Genomic DNA, 17,713 nt, shown 5'->3' on the forward strand with positions numbered 1-17,713 from the left:
GCAAGATTCAAGAACCATTCGGAGTCACAAGTTGTCAAAGGAATATTTCTTTTAATATCTCGGGGAAGTACCTTTTCTTAAGAGTGAAAGTTCCTAAAGAACATTGTTTCACAACATGACCTTGACGGTTTTGCTTTCGCAGTATAGTTGGTTATTTGACAAGTACGTAATACAGAGTGTTTCAAAAATACGGGGCATAATTTCAGATATATATTGCCCACATGTAGACAATCAAAATAGTTCATTACAACATGTGTCCGGAAATGCTTTATTTCCGAGTTATGGCCTTCACAACATTGAAATTCACCGGAACGTTTTTCTTTCCGCAGGTCGTTGCCGTCAAAGGAGACATTAAGAGGGCACTCTGACAGTTCATTCCGAGGCGAAGGTTACATTCAGTGTTGCGTAGGCGTTAGACTGTGCGACATGTATTCAAATCAAGAGCTGGCAGAGATATACTTCATGTACGGTAAGGCGGACGGCAATGCTGCGCTGGCTCGTCGTTTGTACCAGGAGAGGTACCCACAGCGACAATGTCCAGATCGGAAGACATTTGTACGTCTCCATTACCGTCTGTGCGAGTATTGGAAATTTAACTCTCCTGGTTTGGGAAGGGGACGACCAAGATCTACAACTAAAGAAGTAGGCCTACAGGAGGAGATTCTGGAGGCTGTGAACATGACTCCTTCTATCAGCACACGAAGGGTAGCGTTGCAAGTCAATGTTCCTCATACGACTGTCTGGAGACTGTTGAAAGAGTATCAATTGTATCCTTATCATTTGCAACGTGTACAGGCCCTGTCACCAGCAGATTACCCTGCACGAGTTAGGTTCTGTCAGTGGTTCTTGCAGCAGTGTGGTGTAAATCCGAACTTTCCTGCCTTAGTATTATTTACAGATGAAGCACAGTTCACACGAGATGGCATAACAAATTTCTACAATCAGCATGTATGGGCGTATAAAAACCCACGTGCAACTGTTCCATCTCATCACCAGGTGCGGTTCTCCCTCAACATGTGGGCCGATATCATTGGTGATCGATTAGTTGGACCCCATGTACTTGTAAACAGACTTACGGGGCAGGCGTACACAAACTTCCTGGAAAACACCATACCTCATGTTTTAGAGAACACTCCACTGATCAATCGTCAACACATTCACTTCTTGCATGATGGCGCTCCTGCACACTTCAGTCGTATGGCTCGCCGGTACTTGGATCGAAGGTTTCCTGATCGATGGATAGGTAGAAGTGGCCCAATTGCTTGGCCTCCACGCTCACCTGATCTGAACCCTCTCGATTTCTACTTGTGGGGCCATTTAAAATCATTGGTTTATTCGTCTCCGGTGCCTGATTTGGAATCCCTTCGGAATCGAATTGTGGCATGTTCTGAGGACATACGCAATACTCCTGGAGTTTGGGATCGTGTTCGCAGGTCAATGAGACATCGATGTGAGGTCTGTATTCAAGCAGAATGTGGACATTTTGAACATCTTCTGTAATGACAACGACCTGCGGAAAGAAAAACGTTCCGGTGAATTTCAATGTTGTGAAGGCCATAACTCGGAAATGAAGCATTTCCGGACACATTTTGTAATGAACTATTTTGATTGTCTACATGTGGGAAATACATACCTGAAATTATGCCCCGTATTTTTAAACACCCTGTATACTTATTCAATTGTCACTACTACAAACTTAAAAATTTGCATGCGTAATTAATTATACTAGTAAAATCATATTAAAAAGAATAATGAAAATCCATACAGGACTTTATAACATATCATTAAATTACAAAAATAAGTCTTGCTGTTGTTCACACTATCCAGTCTCTTAAAAGTTACTGTTTGTGAATATGTGAAAAATTTATTATAACACATATCAATTTTAACCGTACAGTTCATACTGTACATGAAGTCAGATTTCTGCTTTCTGCTACACCTTTGCGTGGAATGCTGAAAACGAGTTTATATCTTCTTAATATAGTGAATAGTAAGCGTTTTTATTAACGTCTTTGAAATGATCGTTCAAGAACATAAACTACAAACCGCAATATCATTGGTAATGGGATGAAAGTATTGACTTGTTTCGAAACTAATCAAACACGCTGGAAAATATGTAGCATCTTCATGACATAGGCCTATTTTTATATGGCATAAGCTTCCGTGATAGCTACCAGGTCTTCCTTTGTGTGTCCCATCTGCAGCTGTTGAAACCACGAACTGATGAGATAAAATACATGCCGAAGGTTATTTTCTGAAATTTATGGATAAATTATAAAATCTAACTATTAGGTATCCACATTTCCTTACAACCGCAGGCATAGGATTAAAGTCCATAATTAGCTACTGTCTTAAATATTTACCTAGACAGACCAAAACACACTTTCATTATATGTTAAGCATTCTTGCAACATAAATCTAATTTCTTTTGAAATTATTTAAACATGGAGAAAATCTATGAGAATTAGTGTGATATATCATTATATTATTTTGTACCTTTTAACGTCTTCAGGCAGAATGCTGCATTATTTCCCACAATAGTGGCCACATATAAGCCAAGATTGTCAATCATCCGATCACTGCCCACCGTTTCCTCTAACTCGGTATCTTGTGAATAAAATTATACAGGCAGGCCAAGTCCTACATTATAGTTTGAACTCTATTAGTATCATTAGGCCAGCAAAACAAACCATCGGAACCCAGGCTTTGTGTTTTGGTATCATTACACGGGGAACGGATGGCTGGCATAAGTTGTGCAATGTTTATATGACGCACCCAGGTGATAGCCAGAATTTCTTCTGGGGATTTTAAGAATGACTCACGGTGCGCATGGAAATATGAGGGTCTGGATGTTAATGAAATTCTACCCACCGGCTCATAGGTGGGTCCACGCCACGAAAATAGGTTGAGATCTCGTGTACAATGTCGCTTGTGAACTTATATCCAAGGAGTTTTAATTATTATATCCAGCCGAAAAAAAAGGTTAGTAGAGTTTGTGTTCAGTTAGAAATATATTAAGAATTGGAACAATGCAAAGAAAGAAAAGTGTTCATTTAGAATCTACTCTTTGAAATTTTAATATCAGGAGGATAAGCGTAGATAATGTCTGCAAGAAATTTAAGTACTATACAAGCAATAACATTTTATATTTTTATAGTAATAAAATGTATTACGTGAAGAGATAAAATCAGGAATACAGTTGAGAAAAACCTGAAAATAAAAACTTTAATGCCTGTAACACACCAGAGGTGTATTTCAGACCTGGTGGGGTTGCCCTGTCGGCGACAAGATACTATTTTTTGAGGCCGATTGGCGCCAGGACACTTTTATGAATTTCATATTATCGTCAAATTTTGTTTGCATTTATAAAAAGTAATATTTTATTCGTAATTTGAACAATTTCATAATTATGTCTACTGTGCAGAATTAACAACGTCTGTAACTAGATTCGAACCCATGTATTTTCGTCTTGTATCTCATAGGTATTCCTGCGGAAATGATGATGATAATGATGATGACGATGACGATGACGATGACGATGACGACGACAACTGCTACGGATTCTACCGAAATCCCAGAGCCAGGACACTTTTTTGTTTAGAAATGCACCACAGTAACACCACAGTCTAGTGGTGCTAGACGAAGCTTGAGTTGTGAAGGTGCTAGAAACAATAGACTGTGCCGGTACTATTTCGCATTGCCTGCAATGAGGCGACATTAGCGATCCTAGTGGTTAGCAACTATCTATGGATGCATATTTACTACGTATTGAGCTTCGTGACTACTGTATATATACTAGACTGTGGTAACACATTGGTTCAACCAACAAAAATTACAATTATATGAACATAATAAAATAATGTAAAAAAATAACTGTAAACGTGTAGTCACAAAGGTCCGCAGGCAGGTCAAAATTTTTTGGATATGTTACCTATAGAACACAATAGTGTAAGAGAAGACATTTCGGACAAATTGAAAAGTAGAGAATATAGCCTTAATAAGACAGAGATCTATTATAGATATTTTGAGGACAATCCACAAGAAGTGAAAGTTATTTTAATGATAATATGTTACAATGTGATAAACAATACGATATATATATATATATATATGTTTTCATATGGTATGAAATATTGAATGGTATCATGTATTGCATCGTGTTTTATAACGTATCGTTATCGTATCGTATGGATATACAGGATGAAAGGGATATAACTGCATTCATTTTAAGAACAGAATCGTTAGGTTGTAAGTAACTAAAAAGTCAAATGTTATTTTGGTATTTGAATAACAATTTGGCCGGAAAAAAAATTTGTCTAAAGTTTGAATCCCATTTATGGTAAAACTATTGTGTATTGAGACGTGTGATTGGTAAAATATCAACGCGAAAAATAAGCAGAAAAAAATATTCCTTTGTCATTTCTTCAAAAATACTTCATTTTTGTAATAACATACAAAATTAACTGATTAAAACGCATTTACAAAGCGACATAATCTTCACATCTGGCATCGCTGTACTTACGGCTTTGCTCGGAAATTGTAGCCTATAATGTTTACCTGCATTCTTACGTTGTACCTCAGCAGTGCAAGTCTTATGTCAGTCTTTCCGTGGAATTCTGATGGTGAAGTCAATTAAGGACAATGCCAAAATTTGCTAATCGTGAGTACAGATCGAGAGGCAAGACCTGGCATTTGAGCTACGCGACAGGGAAATCAGAAACGAAGTTCGTTTCCTCATATGATCCATAGGGGAGAGTCGGGTAATATCGGACATTGGATAATATCGGACAGTGAGTTTCTTTCATCTACCACACGATGATAGTACCTGATTGACATGGTTACGTTTCTGTGATGTCGCATAGAGAAACGTAACCATGTCATTCAGGTACTACCATATGGTGGTAAATGAAAGAAACGCACTGTCCGATACTACCCGATGTTCGATACTACCCGATTCTCCCCTATATCTTAATGTCGTCTATCATCTGATATCTTCTTCTACTCCGAAATTTCTTCTTCTATCCCGAACTCTTATCTCGTTCACCATTCCTTCCAGTGCATCCTTCAGTAACCAGTTTCTCTTCTCAACCAGTGAACCCAACCTTCTTAATTAAAATTTTGTAAAGGTACAACTACCTCGTTTTTGCAGGGAGCCCATAAATTATGTGATGCACAATACGATTTATATGATACGATATGATATAATATGATTTTCGATGTGATATGACACATAAATATGTATACTTATTTTATGGTATTCAATATTTTACATTATGTGGAATATACGCTACAGTGTGACAGGACATATAAACGGAATTATTAGGGAATCTTAAAGTTTATACGAATGTTATTATAGGCCTATGTGCTACGACAAAAATGATATATTTAAGTAAATGATACTTAACAAGTTGTTATAATATACGATGTATATGGTGTGTTGTGATGTGATATGATATGGAATGGTATATGACGAAGATGATATGTTGACTCAGGTATATATGTATTTTGAAAAGATTATTATCGCACTCTCGGTACATTTCTTATACCATTTATTTTATCTTCCTCCTTCTTCCTTATTATTTACTCCGTCTCATTTTGTTCTCATTTTACTTGCTTCTTCCCCTATCAAGTTCTCTCTCGTTTTTATTTTTTTTTTTTATTTCTATTACTCTTTTAATGTTCCTTTTCCCATTTCTCCTATTTTTTCTTCTCATTTTTTCTGTCGCCCAATATTTTCCTTCTCTTTTTCTCTCCCCCCTCCATATCCTTTTAATTGCATGTCGAGATTTTGAATTATAACTTTTTCCACTTCCTTACCCTCAAATTAAATTTCTTTTCTTCCTCTCTCTGATTTCCTCGTTCTTTTCCAGGTTCTTCAGCTTCGGACTTGTAACATTTTCCCGTCCTCCAGCTACTGTACATTTTGATTATTATTTTATAATTTTGCAGACTCATTCTTGATACATGATTGTACCAGATACTCGCACATTAGTTCATACTTAGAAAGTGATTATATGACTAAACTACGCATGTGCAGATCTACTGCGTATGTCCAACACGCCAACCGCTCATTTCAGGATCGTTATGATCGTGGAATTCTACCAGCATCCTCTCTTGGTACTCGCGTTAACTTGATATCTCGAGGGTTTGAATTGATACACGTGAAACTGATAGTGCATTCAGAAATTACTGCATATTTGTATGGGTATAAATAAGTATTACAATTTAAGCAGATTATCGTGCCTGTGGAATGAAAACAGATTATTCAACATACGAGTAGGTACCTAATCAGGAGCAAATATTTCGATATTCAACAAAAATAATAAATAAAATAAGCGCTTAAAGGAACTTAGTAGCACAATGAATAGTAAGCAAAATATAATTTAGCAGGTACTTACTTTTAACAAATGATGACCCATCTAGGCACACGCGTCAATGATGGACAATCACTGAAAAAGAGAGAACTTTTATTTAATATTAAGCACTAGCGAACTCTCATAAATTATACTTTTAAACCCATTAGATAAAAGTTTAAAAGTATAATATAATATAATATAATATAATATAATTCTAAATGTAATATTTACTTATTTATTTATATACTTATATATATACTTATTTATTTATTTATTTATCTATTTATTTATTTATTTATTCATAACAGAGTAAAGATCCCATTACAACAGACCGTACAAAATTATAATTGTTTTTCTATGGGTATTAAAAACATGAATAAGATACTGTAAGTACAATTATGAATACAAATTAAAAAGTTAAAAATTATGTAAATACAGATAGGCTATAAGCCTTAAGGGGTTAGGTACAGCTTACAGCAGTAAAATTTTTGGAAATATTCAACATTTTTTTCCTCCATTACTGTATCTAGTACAATAATGAAAATTGGTGTGTATAAAATACTGTCCTTCTGCTATATGAAAAGATACTTTGTGCAGTGATGAAGCGTTTCCCTCATAACTCATAAACTTGTTAACTTTTTCATGTTCTCTCTCTTTTATTTTATTGCTGAAACTCGTGTTTACAATATCATGCTCTTTCAACTACATTCCTTAATAAATATATATATATATATATATATATTTTTTTTTAATTTGAGTTAAAAGAAAATATTGATATTTGACCATTTTTTTAAATTAATTTATTTTTTATCAGACAATCTATCAAAGGTAGAGAAGTGATATTGCATCATATTGTAGACATTACATGCACAAATACACACAAAAAATTCCATCACAGAATGTTGGATAGTTTTTTAGTTACGTGGGAAACGCTTCATTACTGCACAGTGAACTGAATTTTGAAAAAAAAAAATGTAAATATATTTTAAATCGTAAATTTTTTTTTCATATAGCGGAAGGACAGTGTTTTACACATATTAATTTTCATTATTGTACAAGATACAGTAATGGAGAAAAAAAATGTTGAATATTTCCAAAATTTTACTGCTGTAAGCAGTACCTAACCCCTTAATACACTAAGTGAAATGTAAAAAATAGATAGCTAGGCCTATATAGATTAAATCTACTACCTTCAATATTTTAATTTAAAAAGTTTTGTATTTCATGTAGACTAAGAAATGCTGAAATCTAGACCCCATAGCGTACATAATCCAGTGAATTTAGAACACATTTTTAACAGTGCCGGGTCCACCGCTGTGGAGTAGCCTAATGGTTAGCATGCCGCCTGACCTGGAAACCTGAATTCAAATCCTGGTTAGGACAAGTTACCTGGTTAAGGTTTTTTCCCGGGTTTTCCTCAGCCTATTAAAAGCAAATGCTTTGGTAACTTTCGGCACTGGACTCCGAACTCATTTCGCTAACATTATCACCTTCATCTCATTCAGACGCTAGATAACCTCAGCAGTTGATAAAGCGTCGTATAATGACCAATTTAAAAAAAACAGTACCGGATGTTTATGTGATGAAGTATTTGGTATTTTGTAGTGTAATAATTGGTGAATTTTTAATTTTATGTTCGAGCGTTAAACTGGATTTGTGATAAAATTTCACTATTATCCTATAGACAATTGAATATTTTATACAATAAAAGTGTTGCTCAGTAAGTAATCTGTGACTGGCAAGAGACATTAAATTAAATTCAGCAAGTAGACGCTTACAAGAAAACTTATTATGGAGGTCTGAATAATGATTCTTTTAAATAAAATTATCTTGAAAATCGTTTTCTGTTTAGAATCTGACTACTATGAAACTTACAAATGGGAGGCCAAATTACTTAAGCATATTCCAATTTAGCGCGTACATGGCAATTGAAAAGAAGTGTCGAAGTCTAAATGTTTTGTAAGTTTTTTCAGTTCCCAATGATAAATACCAGATTTCTTAAAGTAGTATAAGCTATATGGAATATTATGTGATTATTAAAGGTAAAATTATGATTAACAGTTAAACCTATATCTTTTACATAATATGGGCCTATTCGTTCTAATGGTTCATCATTCATTGCATAGTTGGCTCTTAAATGAAGGGTTTTAGAGCCATAGTGGGCCAAATGCCATTTATTAAAAACTGAGATAGCAAGGTCTAAAGTTAACTGAATACCACAGTTTAATGAAGATTGACATGTCATTTAGTTTCAATGTGCATACTTTATATTACTTTATATGTTTCGTTAAATTATGGTAATCACTTAATTTTAACTCATGTTTTCTTGGTTTTTAATATATGGCGCTTGGCCCACTATGGCTCAGAACCCTTCAAATAAGATGTACATTCGCTTTTTTACATCAAATTTTACATTTATTGTTCCCGTACCCTCCTCCTGGAATACACAGGACTTCACCATCTTAGATTTAGTGTCATTTGTACACTATAGTCTTAAGAAAATATTACGTTCTCACTCTCACACGTGTAAACCAGGCTAGAAGTGATGCGTACCTAACTCGTGTTTATCTGTCCAACACTTGAAATTAATTTTTTACGCCCGTCACTGCACTCGTGTAGATGAGGAAGGAAAAACCACTACGCAAGCCTCCCCTTCCTATTTATGTTGGCATTAATGCGTACTTGACCGGGATGTCCTCTACAGGACGCGCCCCTGCGTGCGTACGCCGGCCGCCCGGTTCAATAGCAGCCACTAGCCTGCAGCACAAAGGGCCCGGGTTCAGTCCTCCTCCTATATAATAGACACGTGTTCCTAATCTAAAAACACGCTTTACATTTAATATAATATATACGCATCAACTTTTCACCAAATTATCACCATCAACCGATCCATCCGTCTCCACAATATTAGCATGTCCATAAGTAGCGAGACTCTTCCTTCATGTGGTCAGCATAGCTCAGAGCCACCGCTTTAAGAATGCATACCACTAGTACAAATCAAGGGACACATAGCTCTTTTACAAGAGAGAGATAAAACTCAAGATGCCTACCAAGAATCGATCCCAGATTCATTGGCTCTGTAGTTCGACACGTTACCACTCGAATCACAGCATAGTATCACACGCACACACACATTACAATACAATACAGGGTGGAGCAAAAATCAGTTTCTCACTTACACAGTAAGTAATAAAGAAATAAGACATGCTTGGATTTAGGTTTAATTCGGTAACAGTCATTAAGATAAAGATTGTTCAAAGTGTCAGCCGCTTTGCTCAACACATTTCATGCAAGACTTGCAACCGATTCACAAATGCGGGACAATGAAGATTTATATTCATTTATGGTATGAAATGCATTTTCAACGGACATTTTCAGTCATCTAAATTTCTTGGAGTTACGGTAAATATCTTCCTCGTTGATTTATGAGGACCTGCTACAATTGCTTGAGCAACCAATTCAGCATTTTCTTCATTACGGACAGTACGTGGCCGACCGGATCTTGATGCATTTCCAATGTTTCCCGTCCTTTCAAATTTTAGGTCAAGTTTCCGCAAATGTTGTCGAGTTGGAACGGTGCATCAGGAAACCTCATACTAAAGTCGTTGCGAATTCTAGCAGTCTCTTTGTCATACTTCCACCACAATTGAAGCATGTAAATGCGTTGTTCATTAGTAAACTTATGTCATTGCAAAGAACGATACAAAACATAGAAAGGAAACATACATTCCACTCAATATTAACAACATTAGCGACTCACGACTGACAACGGACAAATTAATGTGTTTACATGGTGTTGTCAACCATTCTTACCGAAATAAGCCTAAATCTCAGCATGTTTTGTCTCATTAATTACTACGTAAGGGGAAAATGACTTTTGCGCCACATTATATAATACGATATATAACATGCATAATATGCCTAATAACAATGCATACATTACAATAGTCTACATTAAATAGAATACATAAATAAATATATACATGTATACATATATGCACGCGAAGATACACGCATGCAAACACATACATACATACATACATACATACATACATACATACATACATACATACATACATACATACATACATAACACAACATAACATACATACATGCACATAAATGTAATCTTGTGTCTAGATTCTAAACTTTATTTTGGTGACCTAAACCAACAATATTGCAATTAAGTACAGTAAAACCTCGCTAATTCGGACTAACTGGAGGGATAAGTTGACCAGTTTAACGAAAGTCCGGATTAACTGAAATAATCTAAAATAACAGTAAAAAGTGCATTAAAACTCCGTTTATAGCAACAAAACACGTTTATTATGATGGGTATTTAAAGGGTATAGATCTAAATACCCTATACAGTACAGTAAAATGTAAAGAAATACATATAATGCAGCACAATTTTTAATACTCTATGTGTAATATTGTAATTATTGTACAGTAATTCCATAGTTCCAATATATAAAAGTAAATCTTAAAACAAGGTTCTTTAATTTTTCCAAGCTTATTTTACTTTTTTTTTTTTTTTGCCTGTCCGGATTAAGCAAAGTCCGGCTTATCGGGGGTTCGGATTAACGAAGTTTTACTGTAATATTAAGTGAAATAATAAAAAAAACAATACCCAAATGCAAATGTAAGTGAACTTTACAATGAACATGCACAATTCTTTGTCTTTTTCTGTCTTAGCGTTCTACCTCTTAGCCTCTAAAAGAATCTCATTCAAACGTTAGCGATGCTCCATTTCTATCACTAGGATTGCCTGTTCGCGAATCTAGACTTCATACTACAGCGTGTTCACAAAACATAAGTTTGTTTCGTTGTGACATAAAATTCGATCGTGTAACACCATTGCTAGAACTGTTGTCTTGGGATCCACTTAAAGAAAGAAGACTTTTCAATACCCTCGTATTACTATTTAAAATCACACCTCTACACCCATATACATATAATATCATTTTATTTACCTTTCGCTACTTTGACTAGGAACATGTACATTCTTCTGCACAGAACATTCCTCTACTCGTCGTCTTCCAATAACATATCGCTTCCACAGCTCTTGGATTCTCTGTCTAGCTATGTCAGAGAATGTTAGACAATATCAAAATTGTAATGTAAATTAAAGAATCACATTATTCTTCATAGAATTGCTCTCCAAACACCTGTCGAGTTGCACAACTTAGATGTAAGCCATAATAATAATAATAATAATAATAATAATAATAATAATAATAATAATAATAATAATAATACTTACAAATGGCTTTTAAGGAACCCGCAGATTCATTGCCGCCCTCACATAAGCCCGTTGTCGGTCCCTATCCTGTGCAAGATCAATCCACTCTTTATCAACATATTCCACCTCCCTCAAATCAATTTTAATATTATCCTCCCATCTACGTCTCGGCCTCTCCAAAGGTCTTTTTCCATACAGTCTCCCAACTAACACTCTATATGCATTTTTGGATTCGCCCATAAGTGCTACATGCCCTGCCCATCTCAAACGCCTGGATTTAATGTTCCTAATTATGTCAGGTGAAGAATACAATGCGTGCAGTTCTGCATTGTGTAACTTTCTCCATTCTCCTGTAACTTCACCCCTCTTAGCACCAAATATTTTCCTAAGAACCTTATTCTCTAACACCCTTAATCTCTGTTCCTCTCTCAAAGTGAGAGTCCAAGTTTCACAACCATACAGAACAACCGATAATATAACTGTTTTATAAATGCTAACTTTTAGAGTTTTTGACAGCAGAGTGGATGACAAAAGCTTCTCAACCGAATAATAACACGCATTTCCCATATTTATTCTGTGTTTAATTTCCTCCCGAGTGTCATTTATATTTGTTACTGTTGCTCCGAGATATTTGAATTTTTCCACCTCTTCAAAGATATGCCTCCAATATTTATGTTTCCATTTCGTATACAATATTCTGGTCACGAGACATAATCATATACTTTGTCTTTTCGGGGTTTACTTCCAAACCTATCGCCTTACTTGCTTCAAGTAAAATTTCCGTGTTTTCCCTAATAGTTTGTGGAATTTCTCCTAATAATAATAATAATAATAATAATAATAATAATAATAATAATAATAATAATAATAATAATAACTGTGACATGTCATTTGTGAGTTTTTAACTCTAACGTACTATTAGGCCTATGTATATTACTACTGCTACTGCTACTCTCAATTCCTCTTTCTCTCTTTTTTTCTTTATGTTATAATGAGTGATTCTTACTGTTTTCTTCCGATCCTGCTGATGCTCTATTGGACTTTCATATAATTTTCAATATTAAATTGTTGCTGTTTGTATTTGAACGTGTTGTTTGGTAGGATGGAAGAGAAGGCCTTATGACCTTAATCTTGTCAGATTAAATAAATTTCTAACGACCAACTTTAGCCTTTTCTCATGCAAAAGCATTGCATATTCCTTCTTCCATTGGCTGCATGAGCGATCAGTGTGAGATAAGTCACCTTGTGTTTTGAACTGACGTGATTAGTTGCCTTGCAATCCCAGAATTCCTCGAAAGGACAGGAGAATTCGCGTATATCCAGATTTTTCAGCGTTATTTCCCCTTTTGTCTTTTTCCTCTCTCTCATTTTTTGTCTCGATGCATAGCGTCAACGGTAAAAATTCCTTGGTTTCTTCCAACACATTTTTCTAGGAAACTGGAACCCCTGTTATGTTAGTCATCCATCATTATTGCGGTCCCCTAGAGGTGCACATTCTAACAGCTGGCTGATAGTTACACCAGGGATTAGTGCTCTCTCATCTTTCTGGAAGCATTTAACATTTGTCACATTTTCTCGTTAACACGAAGTTATGTTCGGAAAAAAAAATGTCCTTGTAGTTTAATTGTTTGATTATCTGTGTTTTTCAGATTACACAAAACGTTACGCAAATGATATTTAATACATCGTTTTATACAAAAGTACTTAAGCTGAAGTATTGCGAGCAAATGCAGAGGAATGTGGGAAGGATGGCATTAAAAGGCAAATGACTGTGCAGGTAATGAAAATTAAGATATCATACGTAAGTACAATGTAATTGAAACAGTTTCAAATTGTCCCTATTCCAAGCATTACGACAAATAAGTATTTTCTCTTATCTGTCTTCTGGTTTAGCTTTACGCAGCTATAATTCATTTCGAAGGAAACCATGTAGGGCTTTTCGGAAGTCATTAGTTCCAATTTGAGGGAGAGATATGCAATTTAAGTGCGTCATCAAACTGCAATTGTCATCTATAAATCTTTTGAAGTTAAATGATTCAGTTGGGGCCATTATGAGAAGTTAAGGTTGACAATTTGTTAGTAGACATAAATATTTAATAACCATTGCAATGAAAAGAGAAGAACTGAAATTGAAATTTTGGAAATAATTATGTTATGAGCTGTAATACTAGGTCAGAGAGAGAGAGAGAGAGAGAGAGAGAGAGAGAGAACTAACTCGTCCGGCCTTAATTAAGGATGACCACGAGGATCCGGAAATTAATAGCAAACAAATATAATCAATTAAATATGAATATTGTTATAAAAATAAAATGTAATAATTAAGCACCATTGATTATCAATTATAAAATAAAATATTAGAAGGTGGCTATAAAATTATACTTATAAATAAAAGATTTTATTTAAAATTAGCATATTCTTAATTAAGGCCTTCTGAGTGGTATAAATGAAACTGTATAATCTGCAGCGAATCTTTAAGAATTTGCGAGATGATTTTTTGAATTTCAAAAGATGATATTGATAATTGTTTAAAAAAATTATATGTAAATTTTGGTAAAGAACTCCGAGCACCAAAAAATAAACCTGTCACTGACCAATTGAAGAGAGGGATGTTATACTTGGCACTAAGGTAGGGAATACAAGGTTCATAAATGACCCTCTTTTCCTGATCAACCTGATGAACTTGTTTAGATCAATATTTAATCAAAATATCTTATTATGTATTAATCATATTTATTTCAAGTCTCGGATATTTAATATTGCTCATATTCCCATTTGTTTGTTGTAAATTTCAAAATATTGGGAGGAAGATATGAATGTTATAATTTCAAAGCTTTTATACAAATATTAAGCGAACTAAATAACACAGTGAAATCAAATCTCGAAAAAAATGCAAGATTACATTACTGACCTATATAAACACCTGCTCTTTTACTACAGACGTATAAAGTGAACTTTGAACCACAAGACAACGAGGCTAATTTTTTAATCACAAAAAGGAGGAAATATTTAGCAAGAACTCGACTTTAAAGTATTGATAATAAGGACTTCTAGTATAATTAATTATAGGATTCAAAATTTACAAAATAAATCCTGAAATATCGTTAAAATGAAAAATTTAATCTAGAACATTACGGAAAAGACCAAACAAAGACGCTATAGCAATTCCGAGATCAAGAAAGGTAATTTATCGAATCAAGTTAATTATGATTCAGCATGTGTTCAGACGAATTCAAACTAAATAGTGTCTTTTATCGAGTTTTATGTGATAATTATGATAATGTGCATAGTTGCTTTAATTATGTCAGTTTAATCCAGAAATTGTAACTTCGGCCTTTACGAAATAAATTGTAATTTTGATTTTTACACAAAAGAAACTATAGATTTCAAGTAGTAGGCCTAATATATTTTAGTATATAGCTCTATTTTGTAAGGAACAAAACGAATTATTTTACTATATTTAACCTATTCGTAGAATAATATCTTATTTATAAAGAGTTTCAATGACTCCTCGTTCAGTATCTGAGCGTTAAGCATTTAGAACTATTTACTGTTTGTAAGAGAAAGCAAAGAATGTCCTTGAAGACATAGGTGCTATTATTTTCAGTTCATTCACCTCAAATGTTAACATAAAACCTATTCATCGGCAATTTCTTACCTGGGTATACACCATTTCAACCCCTCAGTTTGGTTATGAGCATTTCTTTTTTACCGTTTGTCCATTTTCAGAGCATGGCTATCACGTAGTGAGTTATCAGTATAGTGTTAAACGCTTGGTTCTGTAATAAAATCATAGGTACGAGTATATAAATGATCCAGATTTCTTCTCCTACATATGTTGTTCTTGCACATTGGCAAAGCAAAGACAGAAAATAAATGTTTTGTGATAAATGCATACTTTGTGTAGGCCTACTTTAGTTTTACAACAGATAAACAAAACAAACAGAAGTATTTACAGCGTGAGAAACTTAAAACGGCTTGCTGCACAAGTTAAACACGGGGGGGGGACTTTATTACTCAATTCAATCGTGAAATTTAACATGTTTATTCTTAGGATATAACTTGGAAGTGGACTCTGTACGGCGATGTGTCTTTGTGTTCGAATAATCATGTTGATACATTAACATAGCTAACTGAAGAGGACAGATTTTAAGTTGCTCACCCTGTAGAAATTGTGTAGAAGAGTTAAGACTTGGAAGAATGGCTGTAAACAATCAATGCCCTTTAGAATTCCTATAGTGTGGAGGGAACCAAGAAATCATGGAGGCGACTGCTACTTTGTACCGTGAAAGTGAAAGGATACAGTACAAAAAATAGAAAGGACATTATTTATCCAAACCTCCCCTCTGCCTTCAGACCAATGCCTCCTGAAGCTCTAGTAGACCTACCAATCCCTTCACATATACACAGAACAATTCAGAACCTATGTTCTAGAAACGGATGTGTACCAACCAGAAACAAGTGAAGAACCTAATCCGCTAACTCAAAGTGAACTTGATAATATTGTGAGAAAGTAGTATTTGCCGAAGGTCTCCGTCAAATATCCTCGTTCTAGACTTAAAGCTAACAATTTGTTAGGTAAAAAAATCCTTTATGTAAACAAAGGAAGAAGAATTAGTGTACTTTTTAAGACGAAGAAGATGGTCTTGTGCTGTGATTTTTGCTATTGTTTGTGGATTTAAAAACGATATTAATGTGACATGCAGATATAACTCTGAATACTATTTATAGACACTTCAAAAAGAAGTCTCAAAGGTGTTTGTCGCATAATGTAAATATTCAGTCCTCTCTTCCTACAGTCCACTACGTAATTTTAAAAGAATCATATGGCAGTTTAAAGTTGGTACTGCACGAAGTGGAATATAAAAATCATAAGTAATCTGTGGAGACTTCAAAATTACTCTTTTTTATTTAGTTTACAAAGTGGTTTTACAAAAAAAAAAAAAAAACTAAGATATTAATACATCAAATTTCCCTGCAGACGTTCTGAACTGTTGTAATGGTACTGATTACATGTGAAGTGAAACTGAACAAGGTTACTGTATATACCCGCCGGAGAAGTGTTACAAGAAGAGGATGCGTAGCAAGATGGGAGTGACCTCTCAGAACTAGGCGCGGCTGGAGGGAGTAGAAGACAACGCGAGGGTTCCCAAGATGCTCCTAAAAAATCTTCAAGAAAATACACCGACCGACACCCCATTTGGTGGGGGAGGGAAGTAGCCGTCTAAATGAATGAATTAGTGACCTTCTGCATTAATGGTGGGAAAAGTCATGGGAACGGATACGTGAAAAAGCCGGGGGAGTGGGGTGGAGGGGGAGGGGGAGAGCGAGACGACGCAGAGACGGGGTCAATACCGAGACTAGGAAGCTGCGTTAAGAGGAGGAAGATGAAATGAATGGGAAGGAAAGAAACCAAGAGGGATGAAGGGACCTGATCGATGTTTAGGGGCGGACGACGCAAGAAATCCGATAGCACGTGTGCGGATGTAATTTCTAGCTTGTCTAATCCCACTCGAAGGAGGTGGATCTTGGATATCTTTTCGATAAAGGAAACACGTATTGTCGCTAAGTGGAAGTAGTGAGTCTTGCAAGTGAAATTTGGGCTAGGGCAGACTGCGTATCTTGGTAAACAGCTTCACTTTGTTAGTTGCTCTTTCAACCTATAGCATGTCAATGATGTGTAAATATTTACTTTAAATTTGCTTCCAAAGAGACAGTACATTATGGATTTCCTGTGTGCAGTTTCATTAAATATTGAGTGGTTCAGTGACATAATTAACACACAACTGAGAAAATAAAATTTACTTCTCTCAGAATTCTACAAAATAAAGTCTGAATTCGTTTACGAAAACAAACAGTATAATATGCATATAAATTAGAGATGAACAAAACTAACTGCCGCTCTCGCTCGCTGTGTTCGTTGCATTTGTCTTTCGAGTCTCGTGTCGTCATTCTCGTGCGCTTCGAGTCTCGCTCATCATTCTCGAAATAGCATTTGGTTGGCGTGTGAAGATTTCGTAACCTTGAATAACATACATCATTGAAATAAATAACATTATAAATGTTTAAATGAGACAAAAAGACAAAACAAAACAGTATCTTAGTTATCAAAATGTTC

At 35.0% G+C, this 17,713-nt stretch overlaps 1 long non-coding RNA gene across 1 annotated transcript in view; it reads right to left on the minus strand.

Moving 5' to 3' along the window:
- Nucleotides 1–6,398: 6,398 nt before the first annotated feature.
- LOC138715135 (uncharacterized) overlaps nt 6,399–17,713 on the minus strand; it is a 307,964-nt gene continuing 296,649 nt past the window's right edge. The window contains exon 4 of the long non-coding RNA XR_011336164.1: nt 6,399–6,449. This is a non-coding gene — a long non-coding RNA (uncharacterized lncRNA). The remainder of the gene's footprint in view (nt 6,450–17,713) is intronic.

The sequence above is a fragment of the Periplaneta americana genome, chromosome 15, assembly GCF_040183065.1.
Source record: "Periplaneta americana isolate PAMFEO1 chromosome 15, P.americana_PAMFEO1_priV1, whole genome shotgun sequence".
Classification (NCBI taxonomy): Eukaryota; Metazoa; Arthropoda; class Insecta; order Blattodea; family Blattidae; genus Periplaneta; species Periplaneta americana.